The sequence below is a fragment of the Chrysochloris asiatica genome, unplaced genomic scaffold, assembly GCF_000296735.1.
Source record: "Chrysochloris asiatica unplaced genomic scaffold, ChrAsi1.0 scaffold00201, whole genome shotgun sequence".
In the NCBI taxonomy this organism is placed as follows: domain Eukaryota; kingdom Metazoa; phylum Chordata; class Mammalia; order Afrosoricida; family Chrysochloridae; genus Chrysochloris; species Chrysochloris asiatica.
Window position 1 is genome coordinate 3019094 of NW_006408719.1, and position 11709 is coordinate 3030802.

The 11709-nt window shown below is 38.9% G+C and overlaps 1 pseudogene; it reads left to right on the forward strand.

Moving 5' to 3' along the window:
• Nucleotides 1-2908, forward strand: part of LOC102824402 — a 9558-nt pseudogene extending 6650 nt beyond the window's left edge.
• Nucleotides 2909-11709: the final 8801 nt, after the last annotated feature.

Consider the following 11709-nt stretch of genomic DNA (forward strand, 5'->3'; position numbering starts at 1 on the left):
GGACACCCCATCTTCGGGTCCTCACCCCCTGGAGTCGGTTCTGACTCATAGCGACCCTGTACAGGGTTTCCAAGGCTGTAAATCTTTATGGGTGCAGAAAGCCTCATCTTTCTCCCGTGGAACAGCTGGTAGTTTCGAACTCCTGACCTTGCGGTTCACAGCCTCATTTGTAACCACTACACTACCAGATAGAAACCACTACGCTACCAGATAGAAAACAGAAAAACCATAGAATGAATCAACATGACAATAAACTGGTTCTTTCAATGGATTCATAAAATTGACAAACCATTGGTAAATGTAACAAAAGAAAAGAGGGAGAAGACACAAATGACATGCATATGAAACCACATCACAACAGAACTAATGGAAATAAAAAAGATAATAACAGAATACTATGAAGACTCCTGGTGTGGCACTGTGGGTTAATGTGCTAGGCTGCAAAGCGATTGAACTGCAAGGTTGGCAATTCAAGCTCACCAGCTGCTCCTCAGAAACCTTATACAGGGCCGATATGGGTCGAAATTGAGTCGATGGCACTTAACAACATGAAGAGCTGTATTCCAACAAATTTAAAAATCTAGAGTAAATGGATATTTTTTGGAAAAGCATTACCTACATAAACTTACACAGAGTGAAATAGAAAACTTGAAGAAGAAATTGATCAGGACATCAAAAATTACTAACCCAAAAAGTTCTGGCCCCTTACTGGTGAATGTTACCAAACATTCAGAGAAAAGCTTACACCAATTTGACTCAAACTATTCCAGAATATATAAAAGGATGGAATACCCCATAATACATTTTATGAAGTAGTCATAATCCTCATACCAAAACCAGGGAATGACATCACTAAAAAACAAAATTATGGAACAATATCCCTCATGAACCCAGATGCAAAAATTCTCAACAAAAGATTAGCCATACAATTCAACAACACATCAAGAAACAAAAACATCATGACGAACTGGGATTCATACCAGGGATGTAAGGATGGTTCACTATTAGAAAACAATCAACATAATCTACCATATAAATATAAAAAGAAAAGCATGATCACATCGATTGATGCAGAAAAGGCATTTGACAAAATCCAACACTCATTCCTGATAAAAACACTCAACAAAGTAGGAATTGAAGGCGAATTCCTCAATGTAATTATGAGCACTTATAAAAAATCAACAGCCAACATCACTGTCAACGAAGAGACGTTGAAAGCACTCCCTTTGCAAACAGGAACCAGAAAAGGATTCCCTTTATCACCATTCATATTCAATATTGTGTTGGAAGTCTTAGCCAGAGTTATGAGGCAAGAAAAGGAAATTAAAGGCATCCAAATTGGCAAAGAAGTAAAACTCTCTGTATTCACAGATTATATGATTCTATACACAGAAAATATACTAGCGTAGTGGTTACGAAGTGGGCTGCTAACCTCAGGGTCGGCAGTTTGAAACTACCAGCTGTTTCATAGCGACCCTGTGCACAACAGAACAAAACACTGCCGGGTCCTGGGCCAACCTCATAATTGTTGTCGCGCTTGAGCCCATTGATGCTGCCACTTTACCAATCTCGCTAGGGGTCGTTCTCTTTTTCTCTGACCCTACACCCTACAACATGATATACCTCTCCAGTTACTGGTCCCTCCTGACAATATGTCTGAAGTATGAGAGACAAAGTCTGGCCATCCAGGTCTCCAAGGAGCATTCTGGTTGTTACTTCTTCCAATACAGATATGTTTGTTCTTTTGGCAGCCCATGGTACTTTCAATAATCTCCAACACCATAACTCAAAAGCATCAATTCTTCTACCATCTTCCTTATTCACTGTCCAACTTTCACATGCATATGAGTTTATTGAATAATAAAGTGTAGGGATGTAATACAATACACAGAAATCAGTTGAATTTCCATATACCAGCAATGAAAAATCATAAAATAAATTAAGAAAAAAATTTCACTTTAATTGATATCAGAGAGTCTAACACTGGTGGGTCCAAAATTTGCAGACTTCTGGTTAGTGGTGGCTGCGCAACCTGGCAGCTGAGATGAGGAAAACTGAGGCCCAGAGGGGTGACATTATGTCACTTCCATCACATGGCTGATCAGTGTCAAAAGCAGAATTCAAACCCAGGCTTCTCTCCGGCTAGTCCAGGTTTCCGTACTCCACACCTGTCTTTGTGTGTGACCTGTGTGAAGACACAAGGATTATGAAAAGAGCAGTGTTTTTTAAGACTAGGAGGGACTTGTGTCATGCTCCTCATGTGGCAGATGGAAACCAGTCTAAGGGAAATAAATCCACTATTCAAGACCACACAGATAAGTAAGGCACCATGGTAGGAGGCTTGGAGATTTGGAGGAGGAAGAAGAGGAGAAGTGGGGCTGGGGCCCCGCAGGCCTTTGAAGCTATCAGCAAGCCCTTCTCTGCATCTCCCTAGACAAGGTCCAGCACAACCTGGGCCTCGTGCACCCAGCTTCCGCAGACATGTCCTCATCCACAACACCCAACAGCAACTCCAAGCTGCTCTTCACCTTGCTGCTGCTCCTACCCTGCCCCAGAGCCCCTCTTCTTGGGTGAAGAGGACTTCTCCCTGTCCACCACAATTGGTTCAATTTTCAGGGAATTGGAGACCTCCATGGACGAGACCGAACACTCTCTGAACCCAATGGTTCCTCTGGGCACCCAGGATGAAGCACTGCCCCAGCTCCATATAGTCTTCCTAGAATCTCTGAGTTCCCGGTAACTGGGCGACACTGGCTTGGATGACTTCTTTCTGGACACTGACACATCGGCGGTAGAGAGGGAACCCATGGCCACCCCTCCAGAGTCCCCTCACAACCTCTTCTGTGCTCCAGGGTCCTGGGAATGGAATGAACTACATAACATCATGGAGATTATTCTAGGCTCCTAAAACTTTGGAATGGGGGTCCTCCTTTCTCATCTCAGCCTCAGTTGGCTGGATCCCTGGATACAACTGTGTGTGTATTTGGCGGGGGTGCTCTAAGCAATGACCATGCCTCCACCCCCATTCCTTTTCGGGTTCCACAGGCCAATCTTGCATGTGTGTGTCTGGTTACCCCAGCCTTCTTTGCAGGCTGGGTCTTCCTTAATTAATTTATCTGTTCCAGATGCCTTAACTAGACTGTTGGGGGAAGTCTGACTTCCCCCTCTACTTTTCTCTGCTTTTCCCTCCCCCTTGTGATCACTGGGAGCTCAGGGAAGATGATGCTGGACCTGCACAGGCTAACATGAATGTGCCTCCTGGTTACTGTGGAAACCTAGGCTCTGCCTCTTTTGCACCTCAAGCAAGGGGGAGGAGCGGTCTCCTCTCTGCAGGCTGAACCCCACTTTCTTTGCAGGCTGAACCCCACTTTCTTGTCAGGACCCCAGTCCCAACAGCCTCCTGATTCATAAAAACAGGCCAGATCACATGTGATAGGATGGATCCCAAAATTGCTCCATGCCACATTATTTAAAAGAAGAAGGCAGGTTTTGTGGTGGCTTTTTTTTTTTTTTTTTTGGATTGTGCTGTTTTTGAAAACAAAAGTTTTTTTGAAAAAAAAATTGGTATCAGAAACAATAAATTTAGGAATAAACCATGAAGTACACTGAAAACTAGAAAACACTGTTACATTGTTGAAAGAAACTCAAGGTTACCTAAATAAATGAAGACATCCCATGTACATGGAATTAATAATTAACACTGCTAAAATAGTAAAATTCCCCAAATTGGTCTGCAGATATGATGCAATCCCTATCAAAACTCTAAGTGCCTTATTTTTTTCTTTCAGATATGGACAAGTTCATCCTAAAATTTATGGAATTATAAGAGTCCTGGTATGGCGTTGTGGAGTCCTGGTGTGGTACTGTGGGTTAATGCGCTGGACTGTAAGGTCTGTTTGAACCGCATGGTCAGAGGTTCAATTTTACTAGGTGCTCCTCAGAAACCCTATACAGGGTCGCTATAGTCAGAACTGACTCGACAACACTTAACAATAACAACAACATAGCAAAACCTAACTTTTAAAAGAATGGAGTTGGAGGGCTCACACTTCCCAATGTCAAACTCATTACAGTGCTAGTTATAGAAAGATTGGTACTAGCATAAGACTATATAGAAAAATGGAATCGAATTGACAGTCCAGACATAAACCTATACATCTATAGTAAAAATGTCTCTCCAATAAATGGTGCTAGGACAACTGGATTGTTGTTGTTAAATGCCGTGGAATTGGTTTGGACTCATAGCGGTCCTGTATAGGGTTTCTAAAGTGCAGCTGGTTGGTTTGAAATGCTGATCTAGTGGTTTGCAGTTCAGTGCTTATCCTACAACTGGATAGCCACATGCAAAAGAATGAATTTGCACTCCCACCTCATAGCACATACAAAAATTAACTGAAAATGGATCCAGAAGCTGAAATAAAAGCGAAACTACAAAGTCTCTAGAAGAAAACATAAGGGTAAATCTTCCTGGCCACGAAATTGGCAACAAAAGAAAAAAATATAAATAAATTGAACTTAATTGAACTACCAGCCGCTCCGCGGGAGAAAGATGAGGCTTTCTACTCCTGTAAAGATTTACACCCTCGGAAACCCTGTACAGGGTCGCTATGGGTCGGAACTGACTCGATGGTACTTAACAACAACAACAATTGAAATAAAAAAAAACTTTTATGTACCGAAGGGTATGTCAAGAAGTGAAGACAACCTTCAGAATGGGAAAGGCACTCTGCAAATTATATATCTGAAAAGTGACACGTATCTGAATGATCTCATAAAAATGTCTTACAATTCCATACTAAAATTTCAACTTAATGGCAAAATATTTAAATACACATTCCGCAAAAGAAGTTATACAAATGGCCAATAAGCATACAAAGAGATGCTCAACATCATTAGACATTAACCACTACCTACTCAAAATGATTCAGACTCATAGTGACCCTCTAAGACAAAGAAGAACGTGCCGGCACCATTAGGGTTCCAGCTCTGTAAATCTTTCAGAAGCAGACTGCTGTCTTTCTCCCAGAGACTGGCTGGTGGTTTAGTAGCTGAGTGCTTAATGATTGTGCTGCTAGTCATTAAGGAAATGCAAATCAAAACTACAATGAGCTACCACTTTGCATTCAATTGAATGGCTATAATGTTGAAGAGGATGTATAGAAATTTAACCCCTTCTACATTGCTAGTGGGAGTCCTGGTGTGGCGCTGTGGGTTAATGCGCTAGACTGCCAAGTCAGTTTGAACTGCAAGGTTGGTGGTTCAAGCTCACCAGTCGCTCCTTGGAAATCCTCTAGAGGGTCGCTCTGGGTTGCAACCGACTCAACGGCACTTAACAACAACAACACATTGCTAGTGAGCACATAAAATGCTGCAGCCATTTTGGAAATCCATCTAGAATTTCCTTTTAAAATAAAACATTATTAACATATGATGCAGCATTTCAACTCTTATTTAAGAGAAATGAAAGCATACATCACCACAAAACTTGTGCATACAAATAGCAGCCTTATTCAAAATAGGTACATAGGTGGAAACAACATGAATGTTCATTAACTGATTAATTCATCCTGGTGTGGCGCTGTGGGTTAATGCGCCAGATTGCAAAGCTGTTAGAACTGAAAGGTCAGTTCAAGCTCACCAGCTGCTCGTCGGAAACCCTAAACAGAGTCGCTATGGGTTGGAACCAACTCGACAGCACTTAACAACAACAATGTAAACAATGGAATATTATCTAGTCATAAAAAGTAATGGGCATTGATACTTGGGATAACATGGATGAATATCAAAAACATACTAAGTGAAAAAAATTCAGGACAAAAGGCCATTATTGTATGGTTCCATTTATATTAAATCCACAATGTTGTTGTTGTTATGTGCCGTGGAGTCGATTTCGACTCATAGCGACCCTGTACAGGGTTTTCGAGGCTGTAAATCTTTACGGGAGCAGAAAGCCTCATCTTTCTCCCGCGGAACAGCTGGTAGTTTCGAACTGCTGGCTTTGCAGTTCACAATAGGGAAAGAAAATAAATTAGTGGTTGCCAGGGATTGCAGAGAAGGGGAAGCTTTTAAAGGAAATGGGGTACTGTGCTTTTTATTTGAAATTTCATAGTAGTGATGGTTGCACAATGTCAATATACTAAAAATGCTTCAATTGTATACTTTAAAATGATGTTTTATGCTCAGGGTCAGCAGTTCGAAACTACCAGCTGCTCCCGGGGAGAAAGATGAGGCTTTCTGCTCCCGTAAAGATTTACAGCCTCGGAAACCCTGTGCAGGGTCGCTATGGGTCGGAACCGACTCGACGGCACTTAATAACAACAATTTTACCATAGGGGGGAAAAATCAATGCTTTTCTGAACATCACAAAAGGAGAAAAAAGAGAGATGTAACAAATTAATCATCTTTAAGGAGCATTTTTAAATTTTATTACGTTTTTATGTGAATTGAGTGAATTTACAGGGCAGATCATCAGTTTTACACTCAACAAATCATACACCTTGTTTCATTATGAGGAGTATTTTTATTAAGATAAATCCAGTTACACTTTTTTTGGATACACATACTTGCATAATCAAAAGTAACTTTCTGAAATAAGCATTTATGTATCTTTTCAAAATGGGGTTTCAATTTTATTTTTTCTAAGGCTTATAATAAAGTTATATTTCAGAAAGATAAATTTAATTCTTAATATTACATGAAAATAGTTTACATTCTTTATAAAAGCAATCTAAATATCTACAAGAATATTAGATAATACATATTAATTGGGGTGAAGGTTAAGGCAAAATAATAAGCAACAAAAAAATAATGTTGGATGAAGGTCTTTCTTTTGGGATCTATTTTGTGAAATTATCATATGTGTATGTAGAATTAAGATGACAATTCAAAAGTTTAACTGATAATTTACAAAAAGTAATTCAATGACAAAGTTGAAAGCTATAATTGCATATTTTTAATATATACTCAATTGTTATATAATAACAAAATTTATAGATAAAGGTTTCATATCAGAAACTCTATGGCTAATAATCAGTACGAAGATGCTTTGCAATTAAATTGATACTAAAAAAGATCTATGTTTATAAAATATTTGATAAAATATTCATCTTTATTAACATTATGTCATGGGGGTACATATTATCAAATTATGAATTGATATAGGGTGGCTTTAAACAATATTCTGAGACTCTTCTTTTCCAATCTCTTCCTTTTGGGCTTCTTTCTTTCCCATTTCATTCCTGTGTTCAGCTTCCTTTCTATTTCCTTCATCTTACCCTTCTCTTTTCCCATTTTCTTTATCATCTTCCTCCTCCTTTGCTTCGTCTTCTCGTCCATCCAGTCTTTTATCTCTCCCATCTTCATGAATTTTTTTATATTCTTCGTTTTCATTTTTGTCCTTGTTTTCATCTTCTTTCCACTTTTCACCTTTACCCTCTTTCCCATCTTCTTTTTTTTTTCTATATTCTTCCTCTTGTTTGTCTTCTCTTTCTTTTCCATCTTCTCCTTTCCCATCTTTGTTCTCTTTTTCATCTCCTTTCCCTTTTATGTCTTCTTCTTTTTCATCTTTGTTCTCTTTAATGTCATCTCTTTTCTCTTCTTTGTTTAGTTCTTCCTCAATTCCTTTCTGATCTTGTTTTTCACCTCCTTTTCCTTCTGCTATAACTGTTTCTTTCTTTTCTCTTTCCTCTTCTTCAAAATTTACATTTTTTTCATCTTTTATTTCCTCAATTTCATTTTCAGGAACCAGTGCCTAGTTGTATACAGAAAAAACAAAAACAAACTGAGATTCTATTTGTAATTCTGGAACTGTCTGCCCTAGATATTTAGATAGGATTTTATCTATTTTATGGAATATTAATTCATTGTTAACAAAAATAAAATTTCCTGTGAAAAATTTCAGGAAAACATTCTAAGAAATAGGATTAGTTAAAATATCTGCACAAACATCCACAAATTAATTCAGAAAATGTTTTCATATAAATGATTTTCATTATAAATAGGAACAAACACAAAGAAAATACAAAAAAAAAAAGACAGATTTATTCTATATCAGAAGTTTTCAATGAGCAGCATGTATGTAAACTAAATACAGTTGGGAAAATTATATAGTTTCTATAGTGGGGAGACTAAGAGTCCTGGTGTGGTGCTGTGGGTTAATGTGCAAAGTTGGTTTGAACCACAAGGTCAGCGGTTCAAGCTCCTTGGAAATCCTATGTAGGGTCTCTATGAATCAGAACCAACATGATGGCACTTAATAGCAACATCAATAATGGGGAAATTTGAGCCTTTTTGGTAAAACAGTCACTTGAACAGTCTTGTGCAAGATATCACAAGTTTGTTTACTAAAGATTACCCATATATACATATTTAAATTTGTTTTCTTTTTAGTTTGGGTACTGCATCCAATTTTTAGTGTTTTACTATATTTGCATACAGGTTGCTATGAGTTGGAACTGACTCAACGGTACTTAACAACAACATATTTACTTTATTACATATATGTTGTTTTTAAGTGCCGCCAAGTAGGTTCTGCTTCATAGTGACAATGTATAGGGCTTCCGAGGAGTGGCCTTGAGTTTGAACGACCACCTTGCGGTCTAGTGCTTACCCTACAGCACCATACCAGGTAGGCATCAAATTGTAAAACAAGACATATTTTAAGTATTTAATATTTTGTTTTGTAACCTACAGGAGGAAAAATAAAAGAATCATATGTTATGGGAAAGAAATTTACAATTAGTCCATGGTTGACAAAAGGGTCAATATAATGTCGCTATGAATTAGAACTGACTCATGGTACTTAACAAAACAAATGTTCATACTATACCATGACTCCAGGTATTTTTCTATTAATGTCAATGCTAGTTCATTCCTCCCACTAATCACATATGTAAAATCTAAGGTTTAAATCCATTTACTTTTTTTTAAGCTTTTATTGTGAATTGAGTGATAGTTTACATAGGAGAATATTAGTTTTGCACTCATCCTATCATGTTCTGTTTCATTGCAATGATTACATTCCCCTCCATGCATCATCATTTAACAGTATTTGCCTCTATTTCCTATTGCCTCTATTATGATTTAAATAACCAAAGGGCACATTCTGCAAGCCTGCCTCCTGGCCGCCGGCACACAGCCTTTCTCTTTCCATGAGTCTAGAGACCTCAGCTGCACTATTTCTCCATGGCATCATCTCTGTTTCTATCTCTGGTGTGGCTGCTTCTCTGGTTGTTGTTGTTAGGTGCCATCGAGCCAATACCAATTCATAGTGACCCTATGCACAACAGAACAAAATATTACATAGTCTTGGGCCAACCTCACAATTGTTGCCACACTTGAGCCATTTTGCCAATCCATATCACTGGGGGCCTTCCTCTTTTTCTCTGACTCTCCACCCTACCAAACATGATATCCTTCTCCAGTGACTGGTCCCTCCTGACAATATGTTTGAAGTATGAGAGATGAAGTTTGGCCATCCAGGCCTCCAAGGAGCACTCTGGTTGCACTTCTTCCAACACAGATCTGTTTGTTCTTTTGGCAACCCATGGCACTTTTCAGCATTCTCCTCCAACACCATAACTCAAAAGCATCAATTCTATGGTGTTCCTTATTTACTGTCCAGCTTTCCACATACACATGAAGTTATTGAAAACACCGTGGCTTGGGTCAGGCACACCTTAGTTGAAGAGTCTTTGCTCTTCAACACTTTAAAAAAGGTCTTGTGCAGCAGATTTGCTAATGCAAATCTGATTTCTTGACTGCTGCTTCCATGAGTGTTAATGGTTGATCCAAGACTAATGAAGTCCTTGACAACTTCAATCTTTTCTCCATTGATAAGAATGTTGTTTATTGGTTCAGTGGTGAGGACTTTTGTTTTCTTTACATTGAGATGCAATCCATACTGAAGGCTGTGATCTTTGATCTTCATCAGTAAGTATTTAAGTCCTCTTCACTTTCCACAAGCAAGGTTGTATCATCTGCATATTGCAAGTTGTTAATGAGTCTTCCTCCAATTCTGATGGCACATTTTTCTTCATATATATAACACAGCTTCTTGGATTATTTGCTCAGTATAAAGTACCACATTCGGTTCATGCTCTTCTTTGATGGTCCTAGGGTCCTCTGTTCCTGTAATGTAAGTTTAACCACTCCCCACTTTATGTTACAAAACTTCTACCTTTACAGTTGTGACAATCATAATTAGTCATTATAACAATTACTCACTATTGAATCCAAAGTATCTTATCCCCATCTCCTTTCACCAGACCCAGTTAGACAAGATGAAAACTATTCAGTGGGGATTCACACACTGAAACTAATCTCCCTCTTGAAAACTTGTAATCCAGCCACTTCATGCCTTTATATCCCTTCCCTGTCCCCCCTCCCCTTTTTAAGTAGCCAGTGACTAAGTCACCTGTTGCTATCAACTCTAGACTGAGGGGATAGGTTTGATCCTTGATGTGAAGTCTCCTTCCCTCTCAGTTGGTATTTTGAGCTACTACATCCATAAGTATAGGTCAAGTTCAACAAATTGCAGCAATTTATACTTGCTTCCTTTATCAAATTTCTTTATCTTCCTCTAGTCGAGCTCTGGTCATCAAGCCATTGTAGTTAGGTCAAATGGGTACTATCTGCAAGTTTGGGTGTTCTTGTGCATCTCCCCCACTTTATATCATCTGGATACTTCACTCTCAGCTCTAGATCTCTGTGGCTAGGTAAATGTCCATGGATTCAGGAGTTCCCAAGTTTCCCCAAACTTCAGACCTACCAGCCCTTCATCTTCTTTCTCTCATCTCAAGGTGGACAAGAGTTTATGGAACATGGTCGAACTCAGCCCACATCTTCATTACTGACTTTCTCCCACTTCCACTCACATGTAGACCAATATGGTTGCCAGCGAATTTACAAGTCTGCTTGTGTGTTCCTTTTGAGTTTCAGTCTTAGAGGGGGGTTTGTCATGAAGAGACTTGATTGCTTGCCTTGATGGCTCCTCGGCAAACAGCTTGCTTGTTTTCGTAATAATCAAACAGACTGCCATTTTTGTTTTTTCCTGCTGGTCTTTCTTTCAAGAGTATCTTCTGTTTCTCTAGCTGCTCTGTATATTCTTTCAAGCAGGAATATCCATCCCACTTCAGAAGGTTCTGAATGGGGCTCAGGATTCCACCTAAGGTCATATACACTACAAAGACTCTGCAAGAAGCCTATTTCTCTGGGAAAATTCTTGAACTCCTTTTAGGTATTCCAATCAGTTATAGACTGAAGACGGACTTACCAGCTTTCTGTAATTTTGTTTCCCAAGATTTCTTTCTATCCTACTCAAGTTATCTATTATATAATTGTAGGCCAGGGAAACCAATATCCACAAGACAGTCAAGCATCTTACCATGATTTCTCCTCTTTTATCCATTCAGACTATGCCTCTATCCCTGTATCACAGAGCCCTGTTGTTCCAAGGTTAAACATATATCACTTTTTACCTCTGTCCCATTTAGCCCATGTAAACCTACCTAAGTGTTCCCTATCTACCTTGTTCTTCCATCCCCATTCTTGTGTATTGCCCTCCCCCAAACCCAAACTATGATGTGTCTATCCCCTAACCTGTACCATCCCATCCCTCCCACCCTTAGTAAACAACAAATTTTTTTTTTTCTTATAGGCTGGATATCTCTTCTTAATCTTTTACAGTAATGGTTTTATGCAATATTTGTC